Source organism: Betta splendens, chromosome 4, assembly GCF_900634795.4.
Source record: "Betta splendens chromosome 4, fBetSpl5.4, whole genome shotgun sequence".
Classification (NCBI taxonomy): domain Eukaryota; kingdom Metazoa; phylum Chordata; class Actinopteri; order Anabantiformes; family Osphronemidae; genus Betta; species Betta splendens.
Window position 1 is genome coordinate 22136163 of NC_040884.2, and position 26452 is coordinate 22162614.

The window sequence follows — 26452 nt, forward strand, 5'->3', positions numbered from 1 at the left end:
ACGACCTGGCAAGGTATCCTGGGGCTGAGGGTGCTTAAGAACGCTGAGGATAATTACTGATGTGGACCAGGTGAGGCTAATGACGACCGGAAGTAAAGCTTGAACTCAGGTAGGTGGCAGGAAACCGGAAGTATAATGCAGTAACGCAGGATGTGACTCATAGATGTGACAGTACCCCCCCTCCTAGGGCGGCGACCACGGCGCCCACGGCAACCCCTCCCCCCCAGCCAGGGGTGGGCGGAGGGAGGTCTAGGAGGAGGGACCGGAACCGGACCCCCCAGCGGCAGGCTGGCGGGCCGTGGCGCCCCTCCCGGGGCAGGAGGCATGGGATGCGCCGCATGATATTCCCGGATGAGGGACCTGTCCAGGATGTCCCTGGCCGGAACCCACGAGCGTTCCTCAGGGCCGTACCCCTCCCAGTCCACGAGGTACTGGTACCCCCGGCCACGTCGCCTGCAGTCCAGGAGCTCTCGGACCGTGTATGCCGGAGACCCATCCACCACCCGGGGTGGTGGAGGTGGTTGATGAGGGGGCACCATGGGACAGGAGCGGAACGGTTTGAGACGACTAATATGGAACGTTGGATGGATCCTCAGTGACCTGGGTAGTGAAAGCCTCACCGACACGGGGTTAATTATTTTGGAGATTGTATATGGACCGATGAATCTCGGTGCCAACTTACGTGGTTGGCCCTGCAGTTTGAGGGTCCCTGGTCGAGAGCCAGACCTGGTCCCCGACCTCGTATCTGGGTCCTGGAGCCCTCTTACGGTCTGCCGCCGCCTTGTAGCGGGTCTGAGCCTGCATCATGGTCCGCCTGGCTCGCAACCAAGTCTGCCGACATCTGCGGACCAATGCATGGGCCGATGGAACGCGGACCTCCTCCTCCAGGGCCGGGAATAGGGGAGGCTGAAACCCATACGCACACTGGAAAGGGGTTAGGCCGGTCGAGGCGCACGGCAGAGTATTATGTGCAAACTCGACCCATACCAGCTTCTGTACCCAGGAGCCCGGGCTCCTAGATGCCAACAGGCGTAACCCCACCTCCAGCTGCTGATTAACTCGTTCAGTTTGTCCGTTGGACTCCGGGTGGTAACCCGATGACAGGCTGACTTCAGCCCCCACCAACGAGCAGAACTCCCTCCAGAACCGGGAGACGAATTGAGGGCCCCGATCTGACACAATGTCGCTGGGGAACCCGTGGAGGCGGAAGACCTGCTCCAACATGACCTGGGCTGTCTGCTTCGCGGTGGGCAGCTTGGGCAGAGGAATAAAGTGCACACACCTAGAGAACCGGTCTACCACGGTCATCACCGCTGTCTTGCCCTGAGATGAGGGAAGACCGGTTACAAAATCCAGTGCGATATGTGACCAGGGTCGGCCTGGAACTGGCAGAGGGTGTAACAGCCCGGCTGGCCGCTGGTGTGAGACCTTGCCCATGGCACAGGTTGGGCAGGCAGCAACGTACTCCGACACGTCCCGCTTCATGGAAGGCCACCAGAACCTTTCCCCCACCCGGAACGTCGTCCGAGGGGCACCTGGATGACCGCTGACCGCGGAGTCGTGTGCCCACTGAATGACCTCTCCCCGGAGCTCCGGTGGGACGAACAGGCGGTTAGGGGGACATGCTGGCGGCACCTGGAGATCCCTTACCGCTTCCCTGACGCGGCGCTCCACCGGCCATGAAACCGCCCCCAGTAGACACTTCGCCGGCAGGATTGTCTCTGGTTCCGTGGCCTCTTCCGGTGCTTCGTGAAGCCGGGACAGCGCGTCGGGCTTCGTGTTTTTGGACCCTGGTCGGTACGAGAGATGGAAATTAAAGCGACTAAAAAACAGAGCCCACCTGGCCTGGCGTGAGTTCAGTCGCTTGGCGGTCCTCAAGTACTCCAGATTCTTATGGTCCGTATACACCATAAACGGTTGTTCGGCTCCCTCCAACCAATGTCTCCATTCTTCAAGGGCCACTTTGACCGCCAGCAGCTCTCGGTCCCCGATGCCGTAGTTCCTCTCTGCAGGTGACAGTTTCCGGGACATAAAAGCACACGGGTGTAGCCTACCTCCCGCCGGGTCCCGTTGTGATAGGACGGCTCCCACTCCCGTGTTGGAGGCGTCCACCTCCACGATGAACTGTCTCCCTGGGTCTGGCATGTGCAGAATGGGAGCAGACGTAAAGCTCTCCTTCAGCCGTCGGAAAGCGGCTCCTGCGTCCGTCGTCCACTGAAACGAGGACTTGGCAGATGTTAATGCATGTAGTGGCGCCGCGATGCTACTGAACCGCCGGATGAACTTGCGGTAAAAATTGGCGAAGCCCAGAAACCGCTGGACGTCCCTGCGGCACTGGGGAACTGGCCATTCTTCCACTGCCTGCGTTTTGGCCGGGTCCATCTGGATTTGGCCCTGTGAAACGATGAAGCCGAGAAATGCTATGGTCCCCACATGAAACTCGCATTTCTCTGCCTTCACAAACAGTCTGTGCTCCAGCAGCCGTTTGAGCACCTGCCGCACATGAGAGACGTGCTCCTCCTTGGAGCGAGAAAAAATCAGGATGTCGTCTAAATACACAAACACGAAGCTATTGATCATAGGCCCCAGTATCTCATTGACGAACGCCTGGAAGACAGCTGGTGCGTTAGTGAGTCCGAACGGCATTACGAGATACTCGTAGTGCCCGTTGGGTGTGTTGAAGGCCGTTTTCCACTCGTCGCCTTCCCGAATCCGCACCAAGTGGTAGGCGTTGCGGAGGTCCAGCTTGGTGAAGCAGGTGGCACCAGACAGCAGTTCGAAGGCAGAGGACAAGAGGGGTAATGGGTAAGAGTCCCTGACGGTAATATCATTCAGACCACGATAGTCAATGCAGGGTCTCAGTGACCCATCCTTTTTGCTCACGAAAAAGAAGCCTGCTCCGGCGGGGGACGAGGATGGTCGTATGATTCCTGCCGCTAAAGCTGAGTCCAGGTACTCCTTCATCGCCGCCCGTTCCTTAGGTGACAGATGGAAGAGCCTGCCCTTGGTGGCGCTGTACCTGGCCTCAGATTAATTGCGCAGTCATGCTTTCGGTGCGGGGGAAGGGATGTGGCTCTGACCTTACTGAAGACCATGCGCAGGTCATGGTAGCAGTCCGGGACGTCCTTAAGGTCAGCCGCCTCTTCCCCTTCCATGCCCAACCCGCTCTGCAGGGCCTCTGGCTCAGGGTTGGACTGGAAGCAGGTGCGCCGACACTCCGGGTCCCACTCGCGCACCTCTCCACTCCTCCAATCCAGCGTGGGGTTGTGTCTCCTCAACCAGGTGTGGCCTAAAACAATGGGATGATAACAGGATTCTACAACTAGAAATGTAATTGTCTCTGAATGTCCGTCAGCAAATGACATGGAAACAGGGGCAGTGTGATGTGTGACTCTCCACAGTCTTCGCCCGTCCAGCGCCGCCGTCTCCACAGGTGACGCTAATGGCGCCGTCTGGATGCCCATCCGACCGACCAGCCCTGCGTCCATCAGGTTGGCGTCCGCGCCCGAGTCGATCAGCACCCCCTGCTGGATGGAACGAGCATTGCATGTCAGGGTCACGGTTGGAAGGGATCGTGCGGAGGCACTGCCAAGCATGGTCCGGCTCATCGCTACCCTCCGCGCTAGCGATGAGCCTGGTCTTTTAGCGGGCACCGCGCCGCAAAGTGCCCTGCCTGTCCACAGTACATGCAGAGCTGTTGGGTGCGGCGTCTGCGTCTCTCCTCCTCGGTGAGGCGTGTGCGACCAATCTGCATCGGCTCCTCCGCGTTTTGTGGCGCTCCCGTGCTCCTCTGACCCGGCAGATCAATCGCCTCCCGTGGCGGTCTCCTCGGACTCTGTCCCCGGTAGTGAGGCGGTCCCCTCGCCCGCTCCTCGTTGTGGTGCTCACGTTCACTGTTCGCCAGCCGACGATCGATGCGGATGGCCAGTTCTACCAGCTCATCCAGGCCGCTGGGTAAATCACGGCTCGCCAAACAGTCTTTAACCCGGCGAGATAATCCGCGAATAAAAACGTCCCCTAGAGCCGTCGCGTCCCAGCCGGCCTCCGCCGCCAGGGTCCTGAACTCAATGGCGTATTTGGCGGTCGTTCTCTTCCCCTGTCGGATATTCACCAGACTCTGAGCCGCCTCGCGGCCCGGGATGATCTCTTGAAAGATCTGCTTTAACGCCGCTCGCCGCGGCGGCAGCCACGGGGACCCGAATCGGCGCCTCCTCGCCGACGGTGCGCTGAGCCAGCCGACTCACCGCCTCCGCCAGGGTGGTCATCGCCGCCTCTTGCCGCAGAGCGCAGTCCGCCAGCTTCTGCAGCGCGTCCTGGGTTTTCTCCTCCTGCTCGCTGAGTCGCTGTCCTTGGGCGAGCAGCGCGGCACGGAGGGTCTCTACACTGGCTGGGTCCATGTCTGGCCAGATCGTTCTGTCAGGCTTTGGCAGAGCTCGGACCCACATGCACAGCACAGAGACCACAGGCAGAACGTAGGTTTAAACGGTTTATTCAGAATCAGACAATCCGGGTCATGCACAGTTGATAACGGGGCTTCGGTACCGGTGGGGCAGGCGGGTTCGGATCCGGGGGCAGGCAGAGGTTCGGTAACGGAAGATCGCAGAATTACGGTACCGTGAGGGAGCAGGCTGTCTCGTCGTCGGGCGGTCAGGTTCGTTATCCAGGAGCAATCCAAGCAGCAGTACAGATCAGGGAGTCGGCAGGAATCAGAGGTCAGAAACGGAACAGAGTCAAGGCACATGAACAGAGTAACTAATTGCTGGAAAGTGTAGTCTGGCTTACAACGATCTGGCAAGGTATCCTGGGGCTGAGGGTGCTTAAGAACGCTGAGGATAATTACTGATGTGGACCAGGTGAGGCTAATGACGACCGGAAGTAAAGCTTGAACTCAGGTAGGTGGCAGGAAACCGGAAGTATAATGCAGTAACGCAGGATGTGACTCATAGATGTGACAGGTCCTCACCGCTCATAGCTGTGACTGCGAAAGGTGCTTCCAACCTCTGGACCGGCTCCAAGAACTCTGCAACCCTTGGAGGTGACGAATCAATGGACGGGTGGAGAATACCTGCATGGGCCTGAAAGGTGCAATATGGAGAGGCTTAATTCAATTCATCCCAGATGTGTGACAGTGAGGGGCTAATGTGCCGCCTTTCTATCCGCCAGGCCGTTCAGTTACAGGCCTTAGGTTTGCTCCAGACAGCTTAGAGGATTTAAGGCGCTTGCAGAAAAGCAAACATCCTGATGATTTGTTTGGGAGTCACCTGGATGAAGCACGGCTGTAAATGCCAGCAATGCGTCACCGCTGCCTCAGATCGCGGAGCAGCATCAGACGGGCCGACGTGAGAAGCCATCAAACAGACCTTCAGCCTCCCTGCTAAAAGTGATGCGGCTCGAACATAAAGAGCCTCCGACACGGAAAAACCTGCAAATAATAAATAAAAGGCTGAGAGATGATTTAAAAATGGCTGAAAGCACAGAGCGAAATAAAAAATAAAATAAAATAAAGATGAAGAAATCCCTATGAGCGTTGGAGCGTTTATCAGGGGATATATATCCCCAACTAGTTGGCAAGTGTGCAATGAAGCCTGCCACAGTGTCACGCCGCACTGTGGCTTTTAATAGGAACACGGCTTAAGAGGCCCTTACATCTCTCGTTTCACTTGAGGTTGTCACTCAGTAATCCCTCGGTAAAGTGTAATGCCGCTGGATTAGCGCTGCAACCCCAGATTTCCAAATTATCATCTGAAAAACCCGCTGAATGATGTCGCTAATAGGAAGCAAATTATGCAAAAGGAGAAGAAGGCCATTTCCCTGCCTCCCTCCGCGCCGCTTTCAATTCGTCATGTCACTTCTCCTCCCCCCGCGCCGGAACTTTTGCAACGGGTAGATTAGCGCGCCGCTGTGCTCGCGTCCGCTGCTGCTCGCGACTCAGAAAAGACGGGAAAAACGTCCAGATGAATGTACGGCATCACAGGAGGATTTATTAATAGGGGGCAGTCTCAGTCCATCTGTGGCTGAGCTCAGGCCTAATCCTTCCCTCCGACTGAATGAGACTGTATAAATTCCCAGTGATGGCCCACGTCAACAGCTGCTGGAGTGGGTGGGGAGGATGAGCGCCGAGGGAACGGAGCGCGTCCAAGGCCTCCTCCCACCGTCCGCACTCCCTGGAGTCATCTTCACCACAGCTGAAACCCAGGCTGACCGCGTTTGTTTTGCGCGCTAAGCCCAAAGACTTCCAGTTTGGGGATAAAGGCGATTTCCGGCGGAACCCACACACCGAGCCCGGCTGCTCGCTGCCAAGCGCTCCACGCGCGTCCCTGTCGCAGTGCATCTCTGACTCAAACCAGCCAGAGTCGGCCCGGCCGCGCCCACGCCGCCATCCTGGGCTCTCTGTCCCCATCAAAACGCCACAAAGAGGCGCAGCATCGCGACCGCAGCCGCCGACCCCGCTCACCGGGAGCCCGAGGAGGAGACGGAGAAAAGGCTGACACGCCGTAGCGTTCCACTTCTTCCTCCAGACACAGTCAGGGGACGGGGGGGGATAAGGGGAGCGGCTTCAACCTGCCCTTGCGGCACAATTGGGCTGGCTGCCACGAGCCCTATGATTTATGACACCGTCACCATGTACACTGCTTTTCTCCGTGGCTTCACCGAGGGTCAGCGTGTTGTCTTTAGATGCCTCTATCTCCCGGCGTGCTCACGTTTAAAAAAAGAACAACTAATCTCCGGCGTCGGCGGACGTTTATCTGCAGCTAATCCCGCATTTTAGATATTCTTCATTGCCTTTGTTGCCCTGGACCGAAGCGGAGCGGCGGATGCTGCATGCCTACGTAGTCCTCAGATGTTAGCGGCAATTACCAGAGGAGCCTGCAGAGCCGCGTTCCGCTTTGAACATCACCTGCTGAATTTACACCGCCGCATATGCATGAAGCTGCAGCTCAAGCTCTGCGGAGGAGAGGAAACTCCCACACACCTCCAGAAAGTCTGCGAGAGGCTGAATTCTCCTCGTTTAATGGGACACTTTGTGAATGTGACATGACAAACTGTTTAGCTGTGTGGCTAATTCAGTTACCCCCCCCCTCCCATTCACAGGCTCATCCACACCTCGCGCCCCCACCAGAGCCGCGGCGCCGGCGCTCCAACCAGGACACGCTCCACTCGGCTGATCGGCCACGCTGGCGGAAGGTGGAACGGATGCGGCTTCGGAAAGGGGCCGGGTGGGGCTGGGGGGGCGGGGGAGCAGAGAGGTTCCTGCCATGCTAATAGACACAGGGTGCCACAGTGTCATGCAAATATGAACTCGCTTCGGCAATTGCACCAGTCCGTGCACGCCACTTTCCTCCATTGTGGGGATGGCCTGGAGTCTGCCGCTTTCACTTTCTGTGGAGCACGAGGCTCCTCCATCTGGGTCCGGGTGTTGTTTAAAATGCTTTTCAAACGCTTCACTGTGATTTAGTGAATGGCATAACTGAACTGGCTCCAAAGTGCCAGCTCCTTTTTAAAGCCACTCAGAGCGAGTGAGAAATCGCTTTTTGATGCTCGTCTATTAGCGTCTCAATAAACAGCAGATGATTCTCCTCAGTTTGGGACTCGTGTGGAAAGAACAGTCACATCTTTGCCACATTTCTTGGTCGGGAATGCGAACGCTAGCCAGGACGCTCGCGATGGAGGATAAATCTGTCTCTTGGCCCCGAGCTGCTGAAAAATATCCCCCGTTGACAAATGTGCAGATCAGCATGAGGTGTGGCTGCTTTTCTGTCAGCAGAGAATTATGTTGATTATTGCACAATGTCAGAAAAGCTGCATGGAGCTGAGAAGACGGGGGCAGATCCAGGACCAGCTATCGCTCTGCTTCCCTCTGCATCACACCAACCTCCCCTCAGCCCAGAGTAATCAGAAGGAGGGGGAACTGCGCAGAAATGAGCAGCTTGCGTGTATTTCGTCCCTGTATTAAGAAAGAAAGAGTTGCAACATTACTGGCTGAGAACTTTGTGCTGTGCCAGAACAAGAGTGTTTGGGAAAGTGCTAAAGGTCGCCTCATTATTGGGCATTACCAGGAGAAGGCACATCTCCTGTTCCCCATGTCCACGTACACAAGTGCACAGACCTTATCGGTTTTCCAGATTAGCGAGTGTCTTGCTGCCAACGCGCGGGTCGCCGCTTTAATTGGCTGCAGTGCCACGCGTTAACCACTGCGCCCCAATACACTGTTGGTCTGATTAAACAGTAACGAGTCATTGATCGCATGCACCGGCTGGGATGAGGCCGCCGCCCTCATCCCAGCCGGTGGAGGCAGATGGACGCCCACCCGACACCCTCTCCTCTCACAGGGGCGCCGTCCTCCGCTCTCGCCTCGTGTTGCTCAATCTGGGGTCTGTCGGGTTCTGAATCATGGCTGCAGACGTCGGGTTCGGAGCTTTAACCCTCCACCAAATGACAGATTAACAACAGGCTTCTCCAGTTTCCACCTGCACCCAAAGCGGGGCTTGGATGAGCACTGGGAGCGTTACTCCTCCACGTGTCCTCCTGGTTCCTCACATGTGCCCCAGCGGTTAAATGAGCTGGGAGACCTCCCGCGTGTGAACAGCCCTCTGACGCTCGGCTCAGGCCTCATTTCCAGCTCAGCGCCGGCTGGAAAAGGTGAGATGAGCGCTTCAGTGTCTTCCTGTGGTTTCTAAGCGGAAGGGGGATTTTATAGCTTGAGTCTTGACCCGCTTTCGTTTACCTTGGCTTAATCCTGCTGCAGCTTCTAGTCAGTATTCGACAAAATATCCCATTTCCACGTGTGAAGGATAAAATCTGCTGCTCTGCATCAACAGCTCGAGTGTATCGTCGTTAAAGCAGCGCTAAGAGCAAAGCATCAGGGACAACAATCAGCCATGCACCACAGCTAAACTTGTGACCATCAGCTGTTTTAAGTCCAAACAATGTTCTGATTCAAGTAACGCCTCCACAGATAATTTCATCATTTGCTGCAACGTGCCATGAATGGTTTCCTTGTGTCGAGTGTTGCTTTATCGACATCAGAACGAATAGACGAGCTTATTCAGAAAACGGCGCCTGATTTGCCACATAGTGAATATTTACGTCCTCTGAGGTGAACGGTCCAGACATGCTGCTGTTTTGATTTCTCCTGGGACTTGGGGAACTATGCTGAAAAGAACTTATCTTTTGCTCACAGAACAACAGCCGCGCTGCATCTGTGCGATGGCTGCTCGGGCGCCTGACTCCTCCTGCTCCCTTGTTCAGTTTCCTGTAGTGTATTGATCCTCTTCTAGGATTGTTTATAGGACTCCGTGTGTCTAAAAGGAGACCTATTGATTTCCTTTTTTGGGGTTCTGCCACGGCCAAGCTCTGAGTCCCGTCCATAAAGGATCATATAATAAAATAAGTCAAGCTAACTATACATAATGAGGGTCCGTGGAGAAACATACATTTGATTAGGATCCTGTGATCTTTGACTCGTGGCTGTTTTTCTTCCTGACCACCACTCATTTTAACAACCGGGGTCATGTGCTTTCATCAAAAGACCCTAAAGCACAAATTTGGCCGGTGCGACGTTAACAAAGAGGCATAAAAGTAGTAAACGACCATCCTCCTGTGTAATAGGAGCAGCCGGCATCCAGAGCAGCCGCGGTAATGATGACACACGCGGAGGAGAAAGTTCGATGACATGCGCGGGGCCAGCGAGTCCACGCTGGGAGGCGAGGCATCGATTGGGGCGGATGGATGAGTAACAGAAGCCGGGACTTTCCCACCGGAGACCGTCATCCGAGTCCAGTGACACATTGTAGGTTTCACCCGCGGCTGCTCCACAACCCCCGAGCACAGGTCCAGTTCGCTCATTCACGGCGCTGGGCGTGCGGTTGTGTAGTCGGGCCTGTGCGCCGCTGCTCCACCTGATACCTGCAGCCACAGCGGCGCTTTCCCAGCATGCTTCGGGAGAGGCCCGCCTGCCGCCCCGGGGGGTGGAATTTCAGCATATGCCTCGCGCCATATGGACGTTCCTGCGGGTCACGCGGGAGCGGGAGCGAGCGGCCATATGCCGGTCCAAGGAGGAGGAGGAGGTGGAAAAAGGTGCGGCACACAAAGGGGAGCGAGGAGCGAGAGGAGGTGAAGGCGCCGCTGATTTCAGTTCCCATTAATGACGCGGAGCGAACAGGAGAAGCTGACGCGTGCGTCTCATTCCTCTGGATTGTTGCTCAGAAGCTATTAAAAAGTACATCAGCCGACACGCTCCTTCATCACCCTGAACATGAGCGGGACTTTATTCCAGTCGTTTCCACGCACCCACCCAGACCCCGGCGAACACGCTGTTTGAATAGTGTTTCCTGTTTACTGAGGGGAAAAGGCAAACAGCATAATGTGACTGCTTCTCACAGATTTATGTCCACGCTGGGAACCGGCGGACTCGGGTCCGGAGCGGCTCGGGGCTGGAGAACATTAGCGCGTTGCTGCTTTTCGTCCTTTCATTATTTCGGCCGCCTGCCCGCATTCACTTTAAAAATGATTCACGTCTAAAGCGGCCTGAGCGCCAGGCTGCACATAAATCAGCCCACCTGTAAGCGGCGGGTCCGGCCGAGCGGAGGCCGGGGCTCTCACCAGGCGCCGGGACCATAGCTCATCGTGTTCCCCCTTTATTGTCACTTTCACTGGGACGCTGGCAAGGTGAGACGCAGATTAATGAAACGCCGATCCATAAACACGAAGCCGAGGGTCCCAGCAGCCAACGAGGCTGGGTCTTCAGCAGCGTTTCCTCTCTCTGACAAATCCTAAAGTATCTGAGCTGTCAGAAATAATAGGAGTACAAATGTGTGCTGCAGTCGCCCTCCGCATCCTCTGTCTAGCTCCGTGCCCTATAAATGTCATTTTTCCATAAAGTAGCCGAGTGTGGATGCGGAGGAGAATCTAGGCTGCTCTCGTGTCAGGAAGTACAGATGTTTTAGAATAAATTGCCTTAAAGTGACCATTTTCCTGCAATATAGCGCGCTGACGTTCATCGCGGACGACGCCACATCTCTGCCGCGGTCGGCGTCTCGTTGGACACAATCGCTGCCCGTGCGCCAATTTCCCAGTTGTGACGTGTCTACAGAGACGGGCTGTTAAATAAACTGCACCAAATGCTGCAGCGGCGGCGGCGTGAGCTCGTGGAGCGGCAATGATGCAGTCAAGGGCAGCGGTCGCTCATCCCGGCCTGATCTCCTGATAGAACGCGATGCCAAATGCAGACTTCCCCTTGGCTCGCTGCATTCTGCGCTAAAGGCGAGGGCTTGATGTTTGGTCGAGAGGACAGGGCGGCAGCAAAGTGGATGCTTGGAGCGCTTCCAGGGATTAAACTCATGAATCCAGCAGCAGCCAGTGGTCATCATGACACAACCGCTGCATGGGTGGTAGGGAGCGGGCCGTCGGACGCGTGCCTGCATGGCCTGGACTCAGTTCCAGGGCCGCGACGGGCTGTTCGCAGCATTTATGTGGACATGTGATGGGAATGGACGTGGAGAAAATCACTGCAGTATTTACAGTGTGGGTTGGAAGCCGCGATACAAAACGTTCTCATATCCTGATTTGCGTAGAAGTTAATGTGGATTTCTCTTAAAGGTCAACTCTGGCTTAAAGGTTGGACAAACACTCATGAATCATTAATTTGCCAGCTTCACATGATTAAAAAAGCTCACCATATATTTATATGTTAAACGTCACCTAATATATTTCTATGTCCTGTATAATGCAGCCAATGCTCTTCAGGCTTCATCAAGTGATTTTCGACAGCATCTTAGGCTCCGACAGCGTCAGCAGCAACTGCAGCTGCTTCTATAACACGCTTCCTGCATCGTCCGTGTTGTTACAGCACACGAGAAAGGGAACGGTGTCCAACAGAGTCGATCTCTAACTCTGACTCCATCGATCATCAGCCGAAACGCATTCGACGTTGAACCAAACAAAACGGGAAACTGCTAAAACTGATATTTCATCTGAAATTGTGAATAAGTAGCGGCAGTGCAATCAGTTTAATCACTGGCTTTCACGTTTAATGATGTGAGTAATGAGTGTGCACAGGTGCTCCCAAACCCACATTCTGATGCAACCGCGTGTCAGACTGAGGAACAACAGCGTCGTCTAACCTGTGGCTGCTCGCTGCCACCGCCTCCCGCTTGCCAAGGAAAATAAAAACCCCGTCCACAGAGGAGATTTTTGTCAGATTTCAAAGATGTGACTCATTATGCATTTTGAAAACTGGAAGCATCTGACTCACCCTCTTTGAGCGGAACCGTGCAGCCAGTCGAGCTTTAAAGGCGACAGAGAGACTTTCATGTGATGTCTTTCATGTCAAGCGCTTTATTGTGAAATCATCACATGCTAAATGCTTTTTTTTTACCCCTCAGACGTTTGGAATTTATGTTTGTTTTCATATTTCTCGCCTTGGGAAATATTATAAAATCACATGTCAGCAGCGTGGATTTCACAAAGGTTATTATGGGGTGCGTGTTGGAAATGAGATTGAGACGCATGTGGGAAACAGTACAGTACACGGCGCAGTGTGTGGTCCAGAACAGCAGACGGGTCGTAGCTCATCTCCAAAACGTGGCATCGTGACTTTAACCGAGCAATTTTCTCCACTTCTTAACATCTAATCGTTTAATAAAGACGCGCCTGCATCGCAGCAGAAACAGTGTAACATGTCCTTAATGTAGCAGTACACACACACACAGAAAATGACGGATTACAGTGTAATCTGGTGACGGCAGGACACTGGATGAAGCATTTATGAGCTGCATTAGTTTGATTACTCTTCAACCACAACTGACCGGGCAGTAACTTTTATTTCAGAGTGATATTTTAGTCCGATATATTTTTAGTTTTATAATTTTGCAGTGTTTTGAGATGATGATGATGATGATGATGATGAGGGTGTTCTACATCCCATTATACTGCATTTGCTAATTTGCCGCTCATGCTGCTATTTATATTAAACTTGGCTCTCGTTTAAAGGTTGAGGGGTGGGAACAGCTGGATGGACTAGTTTCAGCAGCGGCACCAGGCTGATCAATGTGCGGTTCCGTGCGCGGAGCTGCTTGATTGAGTCTCCGGCTGCACAGAGGAGAAAGCACAGATAAGGAAATCAGTGGAAAGTGGTGCAGGCTGGACCCGCGTGGCACATGATGGCTCCTCGTGCTTTTATCCACTTACTTCATACAGCGGTGCAAATTGAATTAGTGGTCATACATGATCTATGATCTGCGCGGCGTGAAGCGCGAGGCTTTGGCGTAAAAACACCCTTTCACCGACTGACACAACCCGTGACTTTGCAACTATTAATCAGCGGTTACGCAAACGCAGAATCGGCGCATGCACCGACACAAACAGCGTTCGGCTCCCGGTGAAAGCCAAACTTGAGCCTCGCTCGGCCGCTGACACGCAGCTCCGTCACTTGCGCTCTAACCACTCGTTCTTCCATCTTCCTTTTGTTTTTGTCCGTCGCGCGTGTGCGCGCGCGTGCGCGTGTGTCGGTTATTTCCTCCCCTTCTCCTTTGCCGCCGCGCTGTGCTGGGGGACTGTGAATGGCAGCCAATGGGAGGGTTGAGTCCCCTCAGCCTCTCAGCCTCCCTGACATCCACAGCGAGAAAGTGATGCAGCGCGACTGAGACGCGCAGTTGAGGTGGAACAACGGGCAACAAAAGCTGCAGCGAACGGATACACTTGGCTCCGACGGGCTCCTTTCGCATCACTGGGACCATCTTCGTCTTCAGAATAAACTTCATTATCAGGTGAGCGCGGCGTTTTGCTTTTATTTATTTATTTGCGCCCCGTAACTTCTATCCGCCGTGGAAATCGGCTCGTTTGTGCCACATTCGCCGCTCCAACGCGGAGCACTTGCACTCGCGCTCCGTTCCAGCCCGTCATGAAATGTCCGACCCGGGTTGTGTTATTCTGCTCGTGCGCACTAATTACGCCTAAGCGACACAGTTGCGTCGCTAGGTCTGGCACGAGGCTCGCACAGCTCTGCTATGGATCCGCGCGCAGCCGCTAGTGGACACAAATCCATATGTGTAATTAGAGGAATAACTTCGGGCTTCGAATTGGAAATGAGTTGGAATCGGAAGTTATTTGTATTCACGCTCACATCTGTTCGTTCAGCTCATAACGGGGCTCCATCGATCGCCAGCTAGTTCATTAACTTTTATATTTCCCTCACTGTTTCTGTGCGCTATTTCTCCTTCACGCGTCGATGTGGCTCTCGCCGCCGCCGCCGCCGCCGCGTGCCCGTTTGCCGCGAGGCGATGCGGGCCTGCTCTCTAAACTAAGGCCACCGTCCTTCCTTCATTCTGTCACGTATGAAACTTCAGGCCTTTTTATTTCCCCTCGACGCTCGCCCGAGCGTCCCCGCGCAGCCGGTCCCCCTCCTCCCCCTCTCCAGCTCCATCCCTCTCTCTCCGCCGATGCTCTTGCTGCAGCCAGTGGCAAATCCACGGGATGCGAATCGATGCAGGTGGGACAGCGTGCTCTGATAAAGGCGCTCCACTTGTCTGTCTGCGGTCGCCTGCAGTCGCACTGTGATGCTCTGCTGCTTTGTGTTGTTTTTTTTGTGTGTGTGTGCGAAGGCCCAGCTCTTTTGGAGACGCACTCCTAGACTTGAGTTAAGCTCTGAAACGTGTCCTCCAGCAGTTATTGACAGCAAGATGATATCTGTGATGTGGCTGTGAATATTTATGGGGAGGAGGGGGGGGGGGGGGGGGGGGGGGGGGGGGGCTGCTGAATAATGCAGTGCTGAAGTGCCGAAGAATTAACTTGGCTTCTTTATTCTAAAGTGGCAAAGTGAAAGGAGGAGCTGTGACGATGCTGGGGAATAGATGCGGTGCTGGGAAGTTTGGTGTCCTGCCTGTTGCCTGCAGATTGCTCCACGCTGTTTCCTCGCTGGCTCAATGTGAGCCTGAGGTAATTTGCCCACAGGCAGCCAAGAAGTTGTTCGGGGGAGTTGTCAAAGCACCCGGGGACTGTTGTGCAATGATCGCTCCTCGGCACACATACTTTTTAAATTACAAACATGGGCTAATGCCTGTCAGGGGGGGCCTAGCTAATAACGCGGGCTCCGCCACAAACATTTGTAATGAGCCGGTGAACTCGGCCGCTTTTCAAGGCGGCGGCTCCGTCCTCGCCTTTGCTGGAGAGCGGCATTGGTGGAGGGAGATTGTCTGAACCAGAACAGGTTTTGTGGTCCGGGTTTTTCACAGGCGGGTTTGAAGTTCAGAGATGAAAGGGACAGAGTAGAATCTGTGGCTGATCAAAGTCGTACAGGAAACACGGCAGGTTGTGAATATTTAAAGGCCGTGCAAACAGAGCCCTCCTATTGGTGTGTGTGTGTGTGTGTGTGTGTGTGTGTGTTGTGGGGGGGAAACGTACAGCGCACGGTGTAGGTGTGTTTATGGTCCGAGGATGACGACGTTAAAAGCAATACTGCCAAAGCGCTTTGACGGCGATGGGGATAGACAGATCACAGCTATCAGCGCTTTTCCCGACCCGAGCACAGATGACAGCAGACGGTCCCTCATACAGTACCTCCCCTCTCTGCGGGTCGTGTGCAGGCAGCTCAGGGAATCTTCCGGCTCCAGCGCGGGTCCGGCGCCCGGCTCCCGCCCGTGCCTGCGAGCGGCGACGTCACGGGATGGTGGGTTTGCCCTGCGGCCGGACGATGTTGACCGGTGACCCAAGCTGATTACATTATTTGTGCTCCAGATGGGCAGCATCATTTTGATGTGTCCCGCTCGTAACATTGAGCGCTGGAGTCCTCGGCGCAGCATCTGGACTCAATAAAATCCCATCCCGGCTCTCCCCGTCTGCGTGGGTTCGGGTACTTGTTGAGCGCCTTCGCTTGGTCTGAAGCCCGTGGCAGAGAGCCCCCCTGAGCATCGCAGTTCAGTAGATGCACCTTGATTGTTTGAGTGCATTAGTCATGGTCCGTATGATGTGATAATAAATCACCACGTTGTTTGTACTGCGAGCGCTCCGGGATTCCTCCAAAGATTTCCACGTGCCAAACATTTATCTGGAGATGCTACTGTCTGTGTCAGCCAACTGGGCTTCGCTCCCTTCTTTTGTTTCCCTCGCTCCAGAACGGTGCCCTCTGCTGTGTGGGAGAGACTTGTTATGCAGGGGCAGATTTGACTTTACCGTGACATTATGTGTTGTTTCCCGAGGCTTCCTGTGACCATTAGGACACGTTCCTCAACTGTGTCCGTCTAATGACACAGATTCCCCTCGGAGACGCATGTTTACAGAGGATTAGGAGGCGTAGCGGCACAGAATCAGAAACGGTGACTTCTGGGCCCCGTCCCGTCTTCTACCGACGGCGCCCGTCGCCACCTCTCGCCCGGAGGTCGAGCCGAGTCCCAGATTGAATTATCCTCTAACTGAAAAAGCCTGGAGACGGGGTGCGAAGCGGGCGGCTCTTTCTCAACGCGCTCCCGCACGAGGGATTTGAGAGCTGGACGGCGGCCAGCGGAGTAGAACGTCGCTGCGGAGTCCGTCTAAATCCCCAAAAAGGCCCGTTCTGCTCCGTGTGTGCTGAGAAGATGAATGCACATGGATCAGACGATTTGCACCTCACCTAACAATGGGTAATTATCTCTCCGTGCTTTGTGCAGGAGAACTCCAATTACACCGAAATACACTCATGAAGCTATTTTCAAAGTCAGAGATGCGGCGTGCGAGGATGAGGCTGACAGGATGTAGTGCTCGGTTTAAGAGCGGGGTGGAAGCGAGGGGTCCGGCTTTAAGGGCGACGCCACTATGAAATCACTTACATCCGTGTCTGTGGGGCGGGAAACACAACCGCTTTCTGCCAATGTTGAATAATGCAGCCCCGCCAACAGCTTTTTTCTGCTTCTTCCCCCTCAAACTGTGGCTCAGCTCCACAGCTTTTCTAATTATGAAGTAGCTGAGAGATGGCTTCACAGCTTTGATACTGTGGTGGCGAGTGGAAGCTGGCTGAATGGCAATCGGACTGAATCACCAACAGAGCCTGACAGGCCCGCGGAGTTTAGCCGACATATTTGCTAAAGTGGCATGCCCACCTACCTATTGAGTCACGAGGCGCGGCCGCCGCACGCACCTCCACGCGCAGACACGCACACGCCAGCAGACAAACACGCAACAAAGAGGGACGGGATGCAGTTCCCCGCACGCTTCTCAGCACAATTTAACAAGATATATTAGTCACCCAGGAGGCAGCAGAACGCCAGGCATCCAGCGTGCAGCAGACTGCAGTCTGACAGTGTGAGATAGTGATTTACAACAAAGCCCTGTAGAGCATGGCACAATTTCAGAGTTGCGGAAATGACACTGGTAAAGCAGGGGCATGAAAGTCTATCCACCAGCCACGTCCCGTTTCTTACACTGTTTGCCCCGGGAGGGCGTGACAGACCCGGTGATGTGGCTACCGCACGGCGAGCCCGAGGAGCTGGAGTCTGTGGGGCGTCTCCAGGAATATGAGCAGAAAGTAGCGGAAGGCGCCGTCAAGGACACGCGCCGCTCCCGCTTTGGTAAAGTTGAGGTGAAATCGATTTCCTGACCCCGCGAGTGTACTATTAGGCTTTAGATTGGATTTAGAATTAAGTCTCTATATCCAATATGTGGGAGAAAACAATAATCATTTAATAGTGGAAATCACAGATCCAGATCACTATCGGAATTTAATCAACTCTTCGTTGGCTCCGGGCTGATCTCTCCAGCAAATTTTCATGGAGATTCGCTGTGGAGTTGGCCGACACCCCGCTGACTCCAGAACAGGGGTTAGAAAGCAGCGCGAGTAAGAGCACAGCTGCTCATTTACATTTTAATATGAGGAAATTCAGCTCAGATGAGACCTTTATGTCTGAATTACATCCTGGGAGCATCTCGCCTGCGTATACCAGGAAACCTCTGCGTTCCGGCTTTCACAGCAGCCCCCCGCAGCTCCCGTGTACCTTTCTGTCCCGAGGAACCCGGTGCAGGAGGAGCGAGCGTCGTGTCCGCAGGTCGCGCCTCTCCCCTCTAGTTGGATTCCTGTCTGATCGAAGCCCGGCGGCTTAACTCGGGCTGCTGTAAGTGGACTGAGGAACGCTAAACAGCGTCTGGGGGGGAGGCTGCTGAACATGACAGCCAGTTAATAATAGAATGGAGGACGAGCCAGAGTGTGAGTGTGTGTGTGTGTGTGGGGGGGGGGGCAGCATTGTCAGTCTGACTTTTAGACTTTTGTAAAGGCAGAGGACGTGTAGTATTGACTGTGGGATGAGGGGGGGCTAATGGGGGATCAGAGGGTCCCGCCGCAGGACGGGGGAGGAGCCTGGGCGCCGCTAACGATGCTCACGCCGCTCCAGGAGGCCGTCGCTGTGAGAGGTGTCAGCTGGAGGCAGCGCGGGCTGCTGGGACATTACCCCCCCCACCTGCCCTCCCCCCGGCACCAGCAGCGCGTGATACATTGCGCGCGTCGCTCTGTTTGCGCAGCTCGGCGCGTGTTGGCGCACGGCGAGGCTCGTCTTTGTGTGACTTTTAGCGTGTCAATTTTTCTTGGCAGCCGCGATGGCAGAGTGATGTGATTTTCCCCTCTAACGGCCTCCAGGAGTAATGATCCCGGGGATTGCGGATGACGTGTAACACCTCAACCCAGCGGGCGCTGGCGCTGCGAACGCCTGTCCTTATACGTTAGGCTTGAGGGAGGCTGTTGTCTTGGAGCCGCTGCCGTGCGCGCGGCTCCTCCGTCTCCCAAAGCTGTCACCTTCACGTGGGCCGTCCTCCCGGGATAATGCTCTCCTGTCTATACTGTGAATGATATCTGGACTTCATTGTGGGGCCGTTTCCTCCTCTGCGCTATTGTCCCGCAGAATGCCTTTGTGCGTTTTCCCTTTTCATTTCTTGGTGGAGCTACAATGTGCGAGCAGCATTCTGAGGCGCAGTAAATGAACAGGCAAACACATCAGCAAAGGTCCTATTTACCTTCAGTCCCCAGAGTGAAAAAGAGAGGTTTCTGCCATTGTTCTGCTACCTATCAAAAGATTGTGATGGTTCACTGTGAACGAAAGGAATAGAAGGAGCCCCACCACAAACTACCTGCCGAATCAAAGCCTACGTAGCATTCTGGGACTCTATATTCTCCGGGGAAGGACACAATACAAGCTTTCTGCAGCGACACGGGACACGCGGTACTAACAGCGCGCTCGGGGAAGCGGGCTGAATAATATCCAGGCCATCTCCCCGACAGTAGGGAAAACCTGTCCCCTTTGAGAAAAGGTCACTCTTTAAGACACCCGCGAGCCGCGAGAGCGCTTTGACACGAATAACTGACAAAGCGACGTGTGCGGGTCTCAGAGGCCTCCAATTACTGTTTGACGCCGCTGTCCGTCAAAGACAAATGGGCCAGGACCTGCCAGGGGACTTCGGCGTTGCCAGAACCGGCCGCCTCGGAGTCAGCCCCGGTGCCAGCGGAGCTGCAAGCGCTCTGCAATAATTGAGTTTGATCTAATGAAGGCGATGCCAAACTTGGGTTATTGTTTGCCCGAGGACAATGCGAGCGAGTCGGATTCGTTGTTGGGAAAGATGCCGGGGGGATTTCTTTGAAATGGAAAAATTGCATTAAACATTCCATTTGTATTAATTATACTATGCCTCTCATTAGCAGCGGCGCTGCTAGCAGCAGCAGCAGCAGCAGCGCTGCCGGTGATACCGGGCTTAAAGCGCCACTGCCAGCAGGAATATTAGAAGCAGCCATCCGTGCCCGAGGCGCAGCGAGAACCTGTGATGTCACTGAGTGAATGAATTCAGCTTTATTCTGAAGCATTGTGTCTAGACCTTTGGTCCTACGAGACATCAGTCACTCAAGTTATTCACCACTAGATTCAATTAATCATAGCCTTAATTCAATCCGATGGTCGGGCCTCCCGGCTCTGAGCCTCTAAGTGGGTTTTAAGAGAGCTGGAGCTGCCGGTCCTCCAGCAGGCGCTGCCTGTCTGACGGGCTTTAGTGACACTCCAGGGGTCAAAGGTTAGACTCACAGAGGCAGGTGAAGTGCTTGCTTGGGTCTGGAGCAACCAGCAACACGCGGCCTGTACGTTCCGCCTCCCACTCGTCAGCCGCCCACCCACACGCAGACAGGCGGGCGGGCGAGCGGGCGGGTGGGAGAGAGGGAGGGAGGCAGGGACGATGTGTGCGCATGCAAACACAAAGCACAATGTCAGAAGTCGACCTACAGAAGAAGCAGGAGCTGCTGAAGACCAGTGTGGATTTCCTCCGTCTCATAAATAATGGACGTCGGCGAAGCATCTGTCAACTTTTCTGTCAACCCTGTTCCAGATGGGAGTCAGACGGGCCGGGCCCGAGCAGCATGTTCCACACACATAACAAACCTCCGTCTAGCGCCTCACGCCCTGTTTACATCAGCGCTGACACCTGTACTCACCTACATGTGCTGATTTATTAGGTCCTGCACCTGGAGCCGTGGCTTCTCGGACCTGCTGGCCACACACACACACACGCACACGCACACACACACACACACACACACACACACACACACACACACACACACACACACACACACACACACACACACACAGACCTCCCCTTACTTCAATAAATAACACCTCCTGTGCTTTATCTAAATACACGTATACCCCCCTCTCTGGCTGGTTCGTGTACCTAACGTTAAACACTCGCTGTGAGTTCCTTTCCACTGTGGCCGCGGAGCTTTGCGCTCGCTAAGTCATGGTTCTTGGCATCTGGCTCAGACAATTCTGGGTGTGTTGTCCCCGGGCACGAGGCCAGGAGAGGGACGAGGAGCGAGCGAGGGAGCGAGCGAGCAAGCTCAGGGCTGCTTGGGTCTGTCTGTGGCAGCTGGGCGGAGGATGAGTGGCTCAGACGCTGCCGGGTGGCGGTTACTGTACGGTTGCTTTATGGACTAAAGCGCCGTCTTCCCCGGCCTTGTCGTAATAGAGGATTCAGCTCATAAAGCGGCATCATGATTTGCAATAAGCAGAGTTAGGGGAGAGTAATGAAGGTGTAAATCAACGGCGCCGCTCCTTTTTCCCCGTCTTCTTTTAATCTGACATTGGCATCCTCTCTCTCGCTCTCTCTCTCACTCTCGCTCGCTCGCTCCCTCTCTTTTTGTTCTGTCTGCTCCCACCTCATCTGCTTCTTCCCCCTTTGCAGTAATGGAAAGCCTGGCACTCTGTAATAAAGCAGAGTGAGCAGCAGTATTAGTAAACAGTCTCTGCAATCATTCAGCCAAGTCCAACTCCTTTATTTTGATTGTGTGTGTGTGTGTGTGAGGAATTTCATACCCACGTATGGTGTTGGGCTTGTGGGCGTGGGAGCTAATGAATGAGGATGAAATGAGGAGTATTTAATAGCAGCCTGGGAGAGGCAGCGACTATTTGTCGGGCCTTGCTCATAAGAAGCCTTTGTTTTCATTATTTCACCGCGGCCGGGAACAAAAGGGCTCCTCTTTTCAACGGCAGCGGCTTCAGAATGTAGATGCAAATGCTGCTGCTGCGGCTGCACACAGGCGTCACAGCGAGGACGGGACCACACAGCCGTCTGCCGGCGCTCGCAGCGCTCGCTGCCCTTTCCCCAAATAGAGACGTCATCAGCATTTCGAAATGGACTGGCCACTTGGATCGGAGGCAGTCGTCAAAAGAGAGAGGCTTCCAATACTCCCGAGTTAAAATGCCTGGCGAGGAATCATGTTAAAATTTCCATTCCTCGCTCCAAATCGATCGTATGGGTCCCTGCTCTCCAATATCCATGGTCACCTTTGCTATAAAGGAGGGTATTACTTCTTTAATGCAGCGGGGCTTCATTCTGTGACCAGTGAAGAGAGGAAGGAAAAGAAATGTATCTGGTGACCTCAAAACACAAAGAAATGATGGCTGGGGATAATGAAAGAAAGTGGCCTGAATATATCGTTTTGCCAGTTCATGAGCAAGATTAGTTGCTTGAAGTCCGCCCATGACATTGCTTTGAATTATTTTGCTGGTGTGCCTGTTTAAGTCCAGGTAGCCTCTGTGGACACGTTAATGCAGTATTGATTGTTTATCTGTAATAACACCATGCTGCTGCTGCGCTGGCGACATGGGTGACGGGAGGCGAGGGAGGCGGGGGAGGGTGCCGCGGGTGGTACGGCGCTGATAGATAACGCACTGTGCCCGCTTTTGACTGGTGGCTGGTGATTGTGAATCTGTGGTTAAAACGAGGCGGCTGAACACATCCTATCTGGCACCAGTCCAGGTGTGAAATGGGAAATAGAAACTGGGGCGAGGACGTCGGTGCAATGTGGCCGCCGCCCGATAAGCCCGTATCCAATCTGCCGCTCCCGCCGCCGCAGTGACTGTCCGGCGCCGGCGCCGGTGCCGGTGCCGCGGTCCACCCACTCGCACGGGCCTCCAGCCCATACGACCCTCCCCGACCCGGGGCCCGTCCGCCGTCCGGCCAACTCTCCCGAGGAGCTCGGTAATTAGGAATGAGCTGGAAGCCACAGCCGCCGAGCGAAAAGGTGAGCGTGATTAAAGATGTGTGTACAGCAAAGTTCAAGGGGTGCTCCGCCGGCGTGCGGGCATATTGAATCGTGCGTCCGGGCAGCGCTCGGGAATCAGATGCGAGCGCGGATCAATCTGGCTTATTTGTTCATTAGACTCGTCCCGCCGCGGCGCTCGTTCCGGCGACAGAGCCGCCGTCCCCCGAGGCCGACGAGCCGAGGTAAATAAACATGAGTCCCAGTTAAGGTCAGAGCAGATCATGGCCGTCTGTTGTTGTTCATCTCTGAGGACTCCTCAAGCCCTTTTGACGTGACCGGGCTGAGAAGCGTGCAGAAGGACCTTATTTTGGCGGCGCTGGAGGAGGCGTTCGGATGCAAAGCCCCTCTTCATTTCTGGAGCGGCATCGCTAACGAAATATGTATTTATACGACACATTTGAATTCAGACGCTATTACAAACAGTGTGACTTATTCATACGCTTCTTATTATTTCCATTTGTTTTGTTCTCCAGCCGAGGCCGAGCTTCCGCTCCGACGCCTCGGCGGCTTCAGCTGGGTGCAGTTTGGGAGAATCCTGTCCAATTTACGGCGAGTCAAAAGCCTCCGTCTCCGGCGTCGGCGCGAGTGGAAGCTTCTGCTATTAATAATGTAAAAACAGGTGCCGCTCGCTGTCGCCACGTTGGTTTATGGTGGGTTTCCAGGAAAGGTCATTACTCTTAGTCATTTTCGCCACGCGGCCGCTTTTATTGCGGCTGTATTTCACTCCGGCGACGTCTTTGTTTTAGCTCCATGTATTATTTAGTGTTGTGTGACAATTGTGTTTGTAGCTGTCTTGTTGCTGACCCGCTGTTACAGTCGATACGCGCCTGAATGGAAATGTGCTTCCACGTCGCTCCCTCTCATGTAATTGTCACAATGGGGAGGCTGAGATAAACGTGGGAACACAACTCTTTCACTGATTTTCAATTCACGGCGCCAGGTTTGACCTTTGTGTAGTTCAATCAATGCATCTGCTTCCAGACACAAACTATTCGTTTAAAGCTAACGCTTGTGACGCGGGCTAATATTGGACCGGGGCGATATTATTAAGAGGTAAACAACGGTATCGATGGAGAAATAACAGCTTTTTAATTGCCCGCTTTACTTATTGGTGTCCTTCCTGCACCGATGCAGCTCGGGCCTCGTGTTCCAGACTTCGCGGGGTTAAACGAACAGAGAAGCTCAGTCTCGTGCTTGACTGCACACGGCAAACACTTGGGAAGCAAAGCCTGATTTGCATAGAGACGGAGGCTCCCATAACCACTAGTGTATAATCACAAAGACCACAGTGGGGAGAGCAGGAAGCTGGCAGGCCCTTCCTTTGAGCCTCCTCCCCCCTCCCATCCCTCCCCCACCCGCTCTCCCATTGTCAGCCCCTCACAGGAGAATTATGTTAGACCACACGGCTGCCGGTGACAGAATGTGCTCCGGTGAAAGCAAACAGCCGAGGACGTCTCATCAACGCGTCACCCAATGAATGCCATTAGGCTATTATTCCTTTGCTCCTCGTGTGCCCATTTGTTCTGCCGTTGAGCCACGATGACCACATCTGTTGGCCACCAGGGTCCCGGGCAGTATTAATCTCTGCGAGAGGACATTTAGCGAAATCAAACCTCCATTTATTAGCCCCTAGTGCAGGACTGTAGAACTGGCGAGGGGAGATAATGACTTTAAGCTCCCATTTAGTCAATTAATTCTGAGAAGAGGAATCAGACTCTGCCTGCTAAAAAGTGAGTCTCTGTTGTTTATGATGACACCGTTTAAAAGGCATATTTCAGGGCTGAAAGTCGTTGTTTGGCTCCGGCGCTGGAACAAAGCGATGCCACGCTAAGAGAATCGGGAGTGACGGACGAGGAGGGGCCGGTCGGACTAATGTGCGCTGAGAGGGTCCTCTTCAGCTGTTATTTTCTCTAGACGGTAAACACAGCCACCAACACTGGTGCAAGTTCATTGCAGCCCGTCGCCGGTTTGGTCTAAAGGAGGAAAAAGGGAGAGTGAGCGAAAAAGACAGAGGAGAGTGGAGAGAACTGGCAACCGGCAATTTAGCCCAGACTGTGGAGACGTGAAATCAAGTGCACTAGAGGAAGGGTTAGTTCAGGAGCCCTCTGCGGGCTCTAAACTGGGCCACGCCGACAATGGCCGCCAGAGCGTCAGACTGAGTGATGCTGGCTCTGCTGAATGATGGCGCCGTGGAAATAAGTGGAAAACAGGGAAAATAGGGGGCTCTCATTGACTTGGCCCAGATTGTATGATTTATATGGGTTATTTGCTATGCATTTGGGCAGCGAGGCAAGGTAATGTGTTTGCAGCGAGCTCTGGAGGGGTGCAGGGGGACGCCTGCGTCTGACGGGGCCGCGTGAGCTAATTTGTCTGGATTATGATCAGGAACGCTGTTCCACACCATTCCAGGGCTTTGAATCCCGACGCGTGCTCCTGCTTCGGCTCAGATTTCCTCAGATATGTTAGAACTTTGCCGGTAACAACCTTTAAATGATATTGCGGAGTTCAAATGTCGGCGTGAAACCTAATGTGCTATTTAGAAGCAGAGAGGGGACTTAGAGCCGTTAGCTAAATCTTGCCGCCGTCCCGGCGCCGTAGGTTGAATCCTAATGCCGACTCTGGTTCTGCTCTACGGTGCTCACACCCGGCTCGGCTTTGCATTCCAATTTGACTGGGGATTTTCTGCTGTTTATTCACCGGCGTTTTATGATGATGATGATTTTTGTCCTCGTCAATCCGCAGCCGCGCTTTGTTTTGCGGTTCTATCCCCCATCTGTCTAAAAATCTCCTCTTAGTGATCCGTTCCCGGGTCCTAATCTGCAGCGGACCGGGCCGCACCTATTCCTGTCTAGACGGTTTCTCAACTCAGCTCCAGATCGATACGTATTGACGGGGTTCGGCAGGATTTCTCTTTCCGTGCGGTCACATCTGCTTCCAGAGGTGCAGCGTACACGCAGGTTGTGTTTTGTTTTGAGACACAGGTTCATCCAGATGCAGTCATTTGCTGTTGGGAAGTAGGTTGTGAACCACTAACCCACATGGGCCATAAGACAAATGACGAGCCCCGGATTTGGGTCGGGCGCACACTTTCCCATTTCACACTCGGAATTCACTCCTGCTGAATTCCTCCAGCGAGCGGCGTAACATGGATTGTGAATGACACCTGCTCTGAGTCTGAGACCTCTTAACAAACTCAGGCTGAAATGAGGAGGAGGAGGAGGAAGAGGCAGGAAGGAGGCCACAGAGAGCAGGAGATGCTGCTGCGACCAGCAGCTGACACCTCCACACACAGTCGCCTTTAAGGGCCTCCTCTGCGGATTGCAACACGACCACGCTACCTGTGGCACCGACGCCAAACCCTCCCCCTCCTCCCTCCCCCATCCCCTGTCTCCTCCCTTGCTCGACCCCCTGCCTGACATTCTCCTCTCTCACTTTTAATTGCACCCCCGGGGCTCTTTCTGGGTTGCTGTGGATGTCTTCGGATCAACGGGCACGATAGGGTGCTTTGCCGTGTCGCTCATATCCCTCGTTAGGAAAATAAAAAAATAAAAAAAGCAGGAAGAGAAGGTGAGAAAGGTAGAACAAGTTGAGGAACATGGAGGAGGGAAGAAGAAGAGTAGGGGTCACACCCGAGTCTATTAGCTATTAGCTAACCAGACCAGATATGCATTGATGAATGCATTTGTGTCTCTTTGTGTCGATGGAACCAACAGATAAATCCAATAGCTAATTGTTCTGGTTCTGAATGTTTTCCCAGGCAGTTCTTTGAGTGTACAATCACAGGGCACTCAAAACTCAGCAGCAGGCGCATTAATCTCGCTTACCCAGCACCCGACTCCACACACAAGCCTTATTGCTGTACGGCAACGCCACACAATCTGTGACAGGCAATTTAAAGCAATTTACTTTTTT

At 54.1% G+C, this 26452-nt stretch overlaps 1 protein-coding gene across 2 annotated transcripts in view; it reads left to right on the plus strand.

Annotated features, from left to right (window-relative positions):
* The first annotated feature begins 13302 nt into the window (after positions 1–13302).
* LOC114852981 (cadherin-6-like) overlaps positions 13303–26452 on the plus strand; it is a 40907-nt gene continuing 27757 nt past the window's right edge. Inside the window, exon 1 of one of the 2 annotated variants that reach the window (XM_055508491.1) lies at positions 13303–13766. The gene's annotated coding sequence lies outside the window, so the exon portion shown is untranslated. The remainder of the gene's footprint in view (positions 13767–26452) is intronic. The other variant, XM_029145742.3, reaches the window with a different exon arrangement.